This window comes from Leucoraja erinacea, unplaced genomic scaffold (genome assembly GCF_028641065.1).
Source record: "Leucoraja erinacea ecotype New England unplaced genomic scaffold, Leri_hhj_1 Leri_908S, whole genome shotgun sequence".
In the NCBI taxonomy this organism is placed as follows: domain Eukaryota; kingdom Metazoa; phylum Chordata; class Chondrichthyes; order Rajiformes; family Rajidae; genus Leucoraja; species Leucoraja erinaceus.
Window position 1 is genome coordinate 12,442 of NW_026576848.1, and position 12,441 is coordinate 24,882.

Below are 12,441 nucleotides of genomic sequence, written 5' to 3' on the forward strand. Positions count from 1 at the left end.
GTAGCACTACATTTGGAAAAACATTAGTGCTTGGTCTTGGCGGGAAAAAACAGATCAATTGTTCTTTAAGACAGTGGACAGCCCTTTGTGTTACCGAGATTCTTTACACCAATAGTATGGAGTGCAACACAAATTTTAAAATTAAATCCGAGTGCGGATGATCCAGCCATGATCAATTGAATGCGGTGTAGCTCGATTGGGCAGAATATGGCTCCCAGCTAAACCTCTAACCTAATTTCTAGGTTTTATTAATACAACAATTGCTTCTTGGGACAGCTTAGAGTCAATTCTCACACGTTGGTTCATCCAGCTCTTCACAGTAAATTGTCCTTTACCATCCCTTGTTTTTCCGGCCCCCGCCCCCCCGCTCTTTTCCGAGCTGTTCCTTGTCCATTTTTCACAACGCAAGTGTATACGTTAGGCCCGAAGCGTGGACAGGCATAGTACCGAAGATTCTAGAATGACTGAGCGTTTTTTTAGCCTCTGTATCCGCCGCTGTCTAAAGTAAGAATTGCCCACGAATGGCATCTTGGCCACAAAAAAGGATTAAAGGTTCCCCCCTAGATTTCATTAGCCGGTCCCCCCCCTTCCCCCATCAGTCCTTTTTCCCACCACCATGCCTTAATTCCATACACTCTAGAACGTAGGACTTAAATGCAACCAGTTTTGTTTCTTAGCCGTAGCGTTCAGATAGCGGGTTTTACGTATAGGCCATTAGTTGTGTCCCTGGGCTCCATTAGGGTGCTATGGAAAACACATAATCTCCATTACCGCCATTTACAACACACTGGGAAAGAAACATAGAAAAAAGGTGCAGGAGTAGATTTTTCATTTTTCGGCACTTCGAGGCGTACGCACCGCCATCAATATGTGATATGGAGTGTGACATCAACTCAGTATTTTTAATTTGCGGCTCCCATACCACTTGGATCATCAATGGCATAAGGGCACATCTAACTGAATGCAGGCTAATGCGGGCCAATGCAACTGTGGCCTGATTCTACCCCTGTGGCAGAGAGAGTTCCAGAAGATTCACCACTCTCGTGTCACAAAAAAGTTGTGATAGATCTCGTTACTTTTGTAAGGAAGCCCTTTCGCGCTCCTTTGGTTTATAACACTTATAGCTCGTGACTTTCTCTCGCTTGTTAAGACTGGACGGTGGCTGACATCGGGGGGAAACAAATCTTCTGAATCTACTCCATGGTGGCAAACGTACATCTTTGTGCTTTTGGTAAGGTTACTCTCTATTGGGTTCACCCTAACTTGAAACTCCCTAGATTAAAATCTATCAGAGTCAGTAGATAGTAAATTGGGCAGTACTATGCACAGAGGTTCATGAATTAAGCCAGTGCGCATGGACGTAACCATTTATGTGAAGTGATACAGGCATTCTGAAGTGGTTGTCACTCATTTGACTAGCTAATCTCTCTCATGGTTGGCACCAGTGTTAGTCTCTCTTTCTGAATGGCCACCCGCTGTTTGATTGGAAGATGGACCGTGTCTCATGCTGCCCTACTCAGATCTCATACTCTAATGGGTCCCCTTCTCTCTGGTCTGAGAATTGTCGTCACACACTCTATCCCTCTCTTGAAACTGCGAGGGGGCTTGCTTACCCTCTCTCCCATTTTTTCTCTCCTTTAGATTAGCCCCAGTTATCTCCCCCCGTGGCTAAACCAGGCCCCATTACCTGTGCAAGTACTAGGTATGTAATCCCAGTGGTCTTTCTCTATCGTGCCCACGCTCTACTGAAACTCTCGGCCCCCCTGAATCTGCAGCTCTGTAGCCCCCCCCCCCCCCCCACCCCCCCCCCCCACTTGGTCCGTTTAATGTCTTATGAGGCCCTCTCTCTTTGAAGGGCCCCCTCTCTCTGAGAGTTTTTACCACATACAGTTGTTTACACAATAAAAGGTTCGGCAAGGAATCAATCCAATTCGGAAAGGAGTTGAGTGTGGGTACAGACCATGTAGTACTGATGGCCTAGTCCGCCAGTGCCTTAAAGTCTTAACAGCTTGTTGGTGCTACCAGTCAGCAGCAAAGTACTACACTGATGTCACAAACGACGCCGTCCACGTCACAGTCAGATACAGGATAAATGGTCGATAAAATTTAGGCCCTATATTTATTTGTTATCATGCTGAAGTCCCAATAAACTCTATTGTTAGTTCATTAGAGAACAGGCCGTAAGTACAGGAGCTTAATCGAGCACAAAATCGGTTTGAACAAAGGCCCCAAACTCTCAGGGTCTCTCCTGCTCATCAATCCGTTCTTTATAAAGGAGATACAGCGGGCGGGGACACAGGCCTTCACCACCGAGTCAGTGAGGACAATTGTACAGATACAATCTCCCCCCTGGCCCACTCTAGACCCCCTCTGCTCGTCTTATATAAACTAGCTCTCTGCCAGTGTCACCTATCACGGATTCTGCCCATAACCAGCGACTATACATTGTCGCAATCTTACATCTCCCCCTCGTGAAATGAACTCCCTGCATGCTTAGCTCTACCCTGTTTGCCCTCTGAAACTATCACATTCATTTTGTAAATCATAAGTTTTGAGAACATTGACATAACCAATGTCGCAATATAAGCACTTCCAAGGTCAAGTGCGTGATTCGGAATAACATATAGTGGATTTACAGTTTATGTATTGCGTGATGAGATTCATACACAAGAGGAATCAAGCGTGATGGTTTGGCAGAAGGACTGTCCGTATTACTAATTCAGTAGGCCGAAAATCCGCAAATGAGACCGCACCTGGAATCAATCGTGTGCAGTTTTGGTCATCCAAATTGGGGACGGACATTCTCAATATATGCTTTTTCTCATAGCACAGGTTTACGGAGTTAATTCCTGAGGATTTATGGACTGTCATATTCTGAGAGAATGGAGCGGCTTGGGCTTGTTACAACTCTGGAGTTTAGAAGGATGAGAGGCATCTTATTAACAGCTTGTAAAATTTGTTTTTACAGGGATTGGACACGCTATTAGGCAGGAAAATGTTCCCGATGTTGACTGCTGAGCCCATAACCAGGCGGGCCACAGTAAATAGGATTCCGGACGGGAAGCCATGTAGAACGGAGCGAGGAAAACACTTTTCCACACCAGGAGTGTGAATCTGTGAGATTCTTGCGTCAGAGGGCAGTGGAGGCCGATTATCTGGATATTTTCAAGGGAGAGCTAGATAGATTTATTATCTAAATGGTGGCCGATTGGGAAAGGGGGAGATGCAGCGAGACCTGGGTGTCATGGTACACCAGTCATTGAAGGTAGGCATGCAGGTGCAGCAGGCAGTAAAGAAAGCGAATGGTATGTTAGCTTTAATTGCAAAAGGATTTGAGTATGGCGCAGGGCGGTCTCTACTTGCGTTGTACAGGGTTCATGGTTAGAACAACACCTGGAGTATGAGTACAGTAGGTCTCCAAATCTTGAGGATATCCGACAGTATTGCAATAGAGGGAGTGCAGAGACGGTTCACCAGACGGATTCCTGGGATGTCAGGACTGTCTTATGAAGAAAGACTGGATAGACTTGGTTTATACTCTCTAGAATTTAGAAGATTGAGAGGGGATCTTATAGAAACTTACAAAAATTTTAAGGGGTTGGACAGGCTAGATGCAGGAAGATTGTTCCCGATGTTAGGGAAGTCCAGGACAAGGGGTCAAAGCTTAAGGATAAAGGGGAAATCCTTTAAAACCGAGATGAGAAGAACTTTTTTCACGCAGAGAGTGGTGAATCTCTGGAACTCTCTGCCACAGAGGGTAGTTGAGGCCAGTTCATTGGCTATATTTAAGAGGGAGTGAGATGTGGCCCTTGTGGCTAAGGGGATCAGGGGGTATGGAGAGAAGAGGTACGGGATTAATGATTAAATTTTTTCCAAAAAATTACAGATTCATAACGAGTTTGAAGCAGAGAGAGATGCTGGATTCTTGAAGTCGTATGAAAATCATCTGACAGTATTACACAATGAGAAGTCTGAAGCAGTAGAGACTTTGGTGGAATCGTATCTTTAGCTTTGGGGGGGGGGATAGTGATCTTGAAGAATCAAGGAATAATGAACGGGTACACAGTAGTTAAATTAATCTTTCATGGTCTGTGGGATTGATATGCTTGAGAACTTACACTGTCCGTGTTAATTCGTTTTATTATGAGAAACTTAAGTGCCCTAGTTATGTTCGTCATTAATTGGGTAAGGGCAGTTGATATAATCTGTTTATTCTGCTGGGAAGCCTCTGTTTGCCATGGGGATGTTAGCTAGCAGGAGTATGCAATGTTTGTGCAGTGTGTAAGAGAACACAGGATAGACACAAAAAGATGGGAGTAACTCAGTGGAACAGGCAGGCATCCAAGGATAGAAGAAGGAATGGGTAACGTTTCGGGTCAAGACTGCGCTTCTTCAGCTGGTTAGGGAATAAGGGAAAACGAGAGGATGATGATGGTGATGTAGAGAGATAGAACCAATGAAAAATGAAAAAAAATATGCAAAAAAGCAGCGATGAATAAAGGAAACAGGCCATTGTAAACTGTTTGTAGGGGTGGAAATGAATAAAGCTAGTGAGAATTGGGGTGGGAGTGGGGGGGGGGGGGGGGATATAGAGAGAGGGAATGCCTGAGGTGAGAAGCAATCAATATTCCAACACCACTGGGCTGTATGCTGCCGAAAGGAAATATGAGATGCTGCTGTTTCCTCCCAATTTGCGTTTAGCCTGCATTCTGACAATGGAGGAGGCTGTGAGGACCAGGAAGGTCGGTAGGAATGGTAAGGAGAATTAAAGTGTTTAGCAAACCGGGGGAGGATCCAGGTTGGTTTGGGGGCGGGGCTGAGTGAAGGTGTTCTGCGAAAAGTGATCGTCCAGTCTGTGGTTTGGTCTCGCTGACGTGAGCATAAGAGTTACATCTTGAACAACAAATACAGTAGAGGGGAGGTTGGGAGGAGGTGCAAGTGAACCTTGTCTAACCTGAAAGGAACCTGTAGGGGGTCTGGGGACAGTCGAGGGAGGAGGGCAGGAGCGACAGGAGTTGCATCTCTTCGGCAGTTGCAAGGGAAGGGTACCTGGGGCGGGGGGGTGACTTGAGTAGGGAAGGGATGGAGTTATAACAGGAAGTTGCGTTGCGGAGGACGACCGGTCATCTGCAGAAGGCAGAAAGGGGTAGAGATGGGGAAAAAAATGTGGCTAGTGGTGGGATCCCGTTGGGAGGTGGCGGAAACTGTGGTTTGAAATTTTTACAGCTCTTCTGCTCCTACGTTGTGATGCCCGCCTGCTCGCTCCCCCCCCCCCCCCCCCCCCCCCCCCCCCCCCCCCCCCCCCCCCCGCCCCTGCTCCCCCCCCCCCCCCCCCCCCCCCCTTGCCTCCTTCTTGCCCGTCCCCACCCCACCCCCCCCCCCCCCCACCCCCCCCCCCCCCCCCCCCCCCCTCCATCCGGTCTCCATACCCCCCCCCACATACAACATATGTGTTCTATGTGACAGCTGATGGGTGGAAGGTAAGGACTAGGGGGACTCTATCTCTGTTTTGCAACTAAGGTGAGAGGGTGCAAGGGCGGAGCTGCGGGGTACCGAGAAGACACGAGTGTGAGGACCTCATCTATGATGGGACAGGGGAACTCCTGTTCCCTAACGAATGAGGACATCTGCTGATGTTCCAGTGTGTGAAACACCTCATCTTGGGCGCAGATGCGACAGAACACAGGGTTTCCAGCAGAACTTTAAGCAGAATATATCACCTTGCACCTTAATTGGAGTAAGTAAGGGGCTAGAGTTTTATGCAGGAAGCAGGGTGGGAAGGAAGTGTAGTCGAAGATAGTTGTGGGAGTCATTGGGGTTTGTAATAGATGTCAGGTCGATAGTCTATTTTCCTTTGTAATGGAGGACTGTGACTGTGAGATCAGAGAACGGGGGGGGGGGGGGGGGGAGGGAGGGGGGGGGGGGAAAGGGGCCGGAGATGATCCAAATACGTTTGAGGTGCAGGATGGAAAATTGGTGGTGAGTGGTTGAATGAAGTCCATTGAGTTCTTGCATCGGGTGCAGGAGGTTGCAAACAATCAGATGCTAGTCATCAATGTAACAGAGATAGAGATCGGTGATAGGGCTCCAGTGTAACTCGCTGGAACAGGGATTTTGTTGTCAACGTACACTACCAAAGTGAGGGCAGGCATAGTTTGGGGGACGCCATGGGAGTGGTGCCCACGAGCTACGCCTGGACTTGGAGGAGCCTGGGGGGAGTCAAAAAAAGAGTGGTGTTTACGGGTGGAGACTCAGCTCCGCTCGCGTGGCGAAGTTAGTGTGTTGTGAAATTGGAGGGTTCTGTTGGCAAAGGGAACGAAACCAGAGGCTTTTAAGGCGCCGCCTGGGGGGGGATGGGGGTGTGGAGGTGACTGGAGTCGTATATAGTAAGAGATGAGGGAGTGGAGTGCTCGGGGACGCGGAAAGAACACAGGGTGTTCTCTAGCGTTGGATGATGGGTATGGCTGTTTTTTCATTGTTCTTGAGGCATTAGATTGATCACATTGGTGAATATACCATTAAATAGCTTTTCACTGGTGCTATGACGCCATGGGATATGAGAGCAACTGAATTTGGTGCCTGGACACCGTGGTTGGTTTTCACTCCCTCACAAGCCGGTCCTTATTTGCTTTATCAGTTCTGAAAATAGATTTTTATTTAAATAGGATATTGTTTTAACAGATTTACTGTCAATACAGGTTGCACAACGCTTTGACCGAAGCCTTGTGACGCAGACACACTTTTCGTAATTCAGAAGTTGTCGGGTCGCTTTCGGAATGGAAAATTTTAGCGTGGAGATTTTTAATGGCTGCAGGGCTCAGTGGGTAGAGTGCTCTGGGGCTCTAGTCGCGCGAGGTCGCGAGTTTTTGCGCCTTGGATCCCTGGGGCAGTTTACTTGCCCAGGGGGTCTCGGGAGTTGGAGTCTTCAAGTGTTCCGTTTTTTGTTGTTTTCATTGCAGTGAATAAATGTTTGTATGAATTGCAGGTGTAGGAGAGGTTTGTACTGACTGGTGGGCCAAAAACTTTGTGGAAGTGGGGGATGTGCCCACGGCAGTCACTAGAAACGCCGCTGTGTCCTCCCTGTCTTCCTGGGATAGGCAGGGGGGCGATCGAAGACAGCACACAGTACCCGCCCCTCCCCCTCCACTCGCCAGATGGAATCCCGCTCCCCGATGGCCGTCTACGGCGACAAGTGGCAGTTTGTCCCACAGCCCGAGCTGTCTCCACCCCAAGTTAACACCTTGCACACCATCAGCTGCTTGCCCCTACGTGTTGCCTCTGGAGTTGGAAACGGGGGGCTGGGCTGGAGTTTTGAGCTGCTGGCTGTGGAAGTGCCTCATGAGATCGGTCGCGTCTTGGCAGTGGGGCTTTGGTCGCTGTCCCGTGTTCCTGACCTGGTCTGTCCGGCCCACCCCCGCTGGACGTGGAGCTTGGGAGACTGGGGAACTGTAGCGGGGGGGCCCTGCCTTTTTTCGGGCCGCGCCGTCCCTCTGCAGCTGCAAAACAACCCCAGCTCTCCTGCGTAAGGGGCGTTAAACAGTTCCCGTAGGAAAAGTAAGCAGGTGTGGCGCGGAGAGACGTCAGGACCGAACATGAACCGCGGCTCCCCGAGTGGGCCCCTCTGACTTATGCCCCCGAGCTGCGCAGGCCCCCGTTCATCCGCACCGCGCAGGTTCCTCTTTAGTTGGAGCGGGGGCGTGGGGCTGCTGTTGGCTGTTTGGGTCTCTGGGATCGTCCGGTGCTTGCGGGTGGGCCTGGTGGTCGACGTCCAAGGTGTGGTCCTGACTTCTCGTCGGTGACCTGGCACTGTGGCCTTGCTGCCGGGGTCCAGTCCGGACGTGAAGACAGTCACAAAGCCCCCGCGCCTGCGGCCGGTGCCAGATGGATTCGTGGAGCTGGACTAGGGGAGAGGGGATGGGGGTTCACACACAGGGGCCGGGGGGGAGGCAGAGGGGTGTAGGTGGGGGTGAAACCTGAAGGAGCGACAATCTTCTGCTGAGGGCCTGCCACGCGGAGGTTAAAAGTTTCGGCCGTACGCAAGGACTGTCACGATACACTGTTGGTACTGTTCTACCGTGTGAACTTTTTAACTCGGGCAGGTAGGTAGTGGGCAGCAATTGTGACCAATTATTAACCCTCCCGCGGCATTATACCTCACCTCTCTGTTTATGGATGGGGATTTAGTTTCCCCTTTCTTTCGAGACTTCGACTGGAGGTTTCCGCTGTCACGCAACCGTCTGCGGGCCGCGCCTTCGTGGTGAACGCGTTTCTCCCTGTCGCCTGGAATAGGTTAGGAGGGCGCTCAAACAGCCAGAGTACCGGCCCCTCACCCTCGCAAGCTCCAGAGGAATCCGCTTCCCCCCGATGGGGCCGTGCTATGGCGACAAGTGGCAGTTTTCGCGCCACAGTCCCGAGCTGCGCGATCGCCCGAAGAACAAGACGTACGCCCTTTCACACGGCATCAGCTTCTGCCCATACGGGGGAGCGTGTGTTCCTCTGGAGTTGGAAGCGGGGCTGTGGGCTGGAGTGTGCTGGATGGCTGGGATCTGTGCGTCCGTGTCTGTGCAGTGGGCTTGGGGGAAGGTGCGGTGTTTCCGTTTGGTGTTTTTTTGTTCCCTGACGTCTCGGTGACTGCACTGATGCTCGCCTATGCAGCCGGCGACGTGTGAAGAAAACAGTAGGCAAAGCCCCCGCGCCGGTTCGAATTAGCGGGGAGCTGAGATGGGCGGGAAGGGGGTCACACACATGGCCTGGGGAACAGTCAGAGGGGTGTAAGGGTGGGTGAAACTGAATGGAGCGACACATCGCTGCCTGCCGTGCAGCCTGAGTTAAAAAAGTTCGGCCACGCAAGACTCACGACTTACAACTGTGTATCGTGAGTCTACGCGTGGGAACTTTTTAACTCAGCTGCAGTATCAGGCATATTGTCAATTGATTAACCCCCCGCGGCAATATGTACCGGCTCCCCCCCCCCACCTCTCTTTATGAATGGGGAATTTAGTGTTTCCCCCTTTCTTCAGGACCGACCGGGGAGTTTCCGCTGTCCCCATGTGCGGGCCGCCCGGTCGGGGTGAAGCGTTTTTGCCCAAGGACCTTTCTTCAAGTGGACCGGGAAAAAAAAATGTGGCCCGCTATTCGGGGGGGAGGTTTTTCGGGCGTTATTTGGATTTCGGATAAGGTTTGGTGCACCTGTATTATCTACTCAGGTGCTAAGAAAAAAAATTCCCGAAATTCTCCAAATGCAATGACTAATAAACAGCAATAATCTTGAAAAATTTAGGGAAACCATTCCTATACTCTCAAAGGTTGTCCAGACGTGTGGCCAATGGGCAGTGCTGAATTTCCTGATGTCAAACATGTTTATTTAGCAAAACAGTGCCTTTTCAATACTAGTGTTTTAAAGTTTATCGTCAGAACATTTTGTTGAACGGTCGCGGTGTTTTTTTGGTCCATTATCATTTGCTTTGCACTCTTTCAGATGGACCATTTGTTTAATTGTTGTACAATCGAAACTGGTTTGCGAACAGGCAAATTCAGGTGCATGACGTGAGTAAGGTCCATTTGATCAGAAGGCGCGAAGTGGATGCGAATGATAGGCCGCTGGAGATGAGTGCCATTTGTTGAATAGAGGCATGCTTAAAAGAGAACCTACAACACACGTTCTGTCTCCATTGTTTTCTTGAAGACGTAGACTTCAGGCATCCAACAAAACCCATCATATGGGTGGCAAGCGGTAAGACGGGGCTGTGATTCGGGAGGGACTACCCGACGTGCTGTCAAAAAAGCTTTTTATCAGCTTGTAGGGGTTTTTGCGTTTCCTCTTTATTGTCACTTCGGGGCGCCAATACCCGAGTTATTTCCTGCTCCCTTTGGTCCGAGAGAGGGTCATGGCCGACCGACGGTGGGGCCGTCCACTCGAAGCGTGTTCGTCAAGAGAGGAGAAAGGCAACAAAGGGATCCCCCGTAGGTTCTAGACCACTCAGAATTATTGTATGGGATATGGAATTAGTAATGTTGTTGAATTGTGACGTCAGAGTGGTGCTGATTGAGGGAAAAGCAGAAACCAGATGGACTCAAAGCAGTCTTAAATTTACAAGGGCTTGTATTAAACAATGAGTAAAGTCGAGGATCTCACCAACACTACATGAATCGTTGGCTTACACGTATGCTTTAAAAACTAGACTAAGTGTACGGAAAAACTATCGGCCAACGTCGTAAAACTATACTTTACACAAGTTTTACTTGCAAGGACCCTTTTTCCACAATTTTACGTCGCGCTTAATCTTCTCAACCCTCTTATCCTATTTCGGGGAATTTCACCAGGTCAGCTGGGTACTTTGCCAGTTTGGGCTCTGGGCGGAGTTTTCGCAGCAGAGCAGAAAGAGAGAAAGAGTTCTTGCGTTTACCGCCTGTTGTTTGTTTATACCTTAGCTTCCTTTGAAAAACCCCTCAGGGTTGGTCCTCTGGAGGAAAAGGGTTACCTTTGATGATGTCCCATTTTTGTCGATCGTTCTTCCGATGAGTTAAGGGGTTTGCTGGGATGTCATGATCCGTCAGCCGGTGATCTGTTATCCCGATCGCCTGGACGGGTCTCCTATTGTCTCTGATGGCTGGGTCCATCCAAGGATGGTGATGTTGAGCTTGGGGCTGGCCTGGTGTTACCACCGTCTGCTGAGGCTGTTTCCCTTCCTTTGGTGGGTCATCCCAAGATAAATCTGTCGGTTATCTCCGGTGCTCAGGCCTTTCATCCCCACAGGAAGGGACCATGTCCGCCCAGCTTGTTTTATGCCCCACGAGGCCAGACGAGGGGTGTTGTTGGATTGGGGGGTTTTTGCGTTGCAGAGCCAGCAAAGTTTTGTCCTTTTTAACTAATGTTCCCGATGGGTCCCTCTTATCCGGAGGTTTCTTCCAATTGATGTTTGGAGGATTTGGCCCCAATAACTTAACAAGCTAACCGGGGGGGGGGGGGGGGGAAATCTCAAAATTCAAAAAAGATTTACTTCATTTGTCACTCGCTGCGCCATTGGAAAGCAGTTGTGTAGCTCACACTGCAAACTTAAATATTTATGACTAGAATTTGAATCTGTTTGGTTACACTTGTTCAGTAAGCATATTGGGAACGGCAATGCCTGTCAGCGCATCACAATAGATATGGGCTGCAATAAAACAAATGGCCGCGTTCTAGCCGCCACTAATGGACTGGGGGAAGTAGTCTGATATACTGAGATGTGCCTGGACTAGACGTTGCCAAACCGGTGTGGTGAAAGAATGCACTAGTGTAGGATTGTGAGGAAAGCTAGGTCGCTGCTTCAGGAGCATGAGAAAGAGACGAGAGTTGACAACATCCTGGACAGTTAGGAGCAAACAGAGGGACAGAGAGAAGACGCAAATGTTATTTTTACTAGGTTTGAAAGACCCCGTGTGAACCAAAGACCACCGTGCGCCATTACGTTCACTAGACTTTAAAGGGCTCCCCTAAACTAGGATGAATCGTGGGCATACCATCGTCCCAAAGCTGAAGACCAGTTTCGATTGAAATTTAAATGGATTCAGGGAAAGGGCAAGTAGATAAATGACAGGATAGTTTGACCAAATCATACGGTGGAATATTCCACAGCGAGGCCCGGAAGTCTCCCCATGTTTGGGCCGTTTCGTGTGCTTTATTGACTTAATATGGACTAAGTATTAGTGCTGTAAAGATATGACATTGTTAAAAGAGTTAAGGAAAACTCGGTCCCCATTTTAATCCCAAAATGTTAACTAATTTTTCGTCAAACGTAATTGTGAATTAAATTGGTGAAATGAAAGTTTTCTTGTAACGTTTGCTTTTCATTTTTACAGGAACACTAACGGGTGGGTAGATCTGGTGATGGTAATGAGCTGCTTTTGCGCAATTGTTGCCTCGTGCCCTTAGAATGTTTCTGGGCAGCCGGCTAATAGAGAAATCACGACAGGCACCTAAGGGTAGACATGACACACCAGATCTGGTTCAATTTGCCTATAACTTGAAAAAAAGAAAAAAAAAAAAAAAAAAAAAAAAACAAGGATTCAGGTACTGAGCCTAACCATGAATAGTGGTACTCTTTAGGTTCTGGATTTCATAGTCTGGTGGGGTCATTTTATTTAGAAGAAAGCTTGTAATAAAGTAAATGGTAGCATTTTGTAAAAAATACATAAACTTAAATTGTTTGAAAAGTACTTAAAGTATTTCAAGAAGTCATATACAGGTTGCAATATCTGAAGAGACACCATGTGTTTGATTTTTCTCAAAGTGAATGTATACACCCAGCCTTGCCGGTGAAGGCAACTTCATGGTTATTTATATGCTTTTTGGGGCAGGAGGCACACATGGCCTAGACAGTACGATCAGCACTACTCCTGAAATCATTTCCAACAATTCACTTTTGGATCGATGGTTGCGACTTTTGAATATACTGGGAT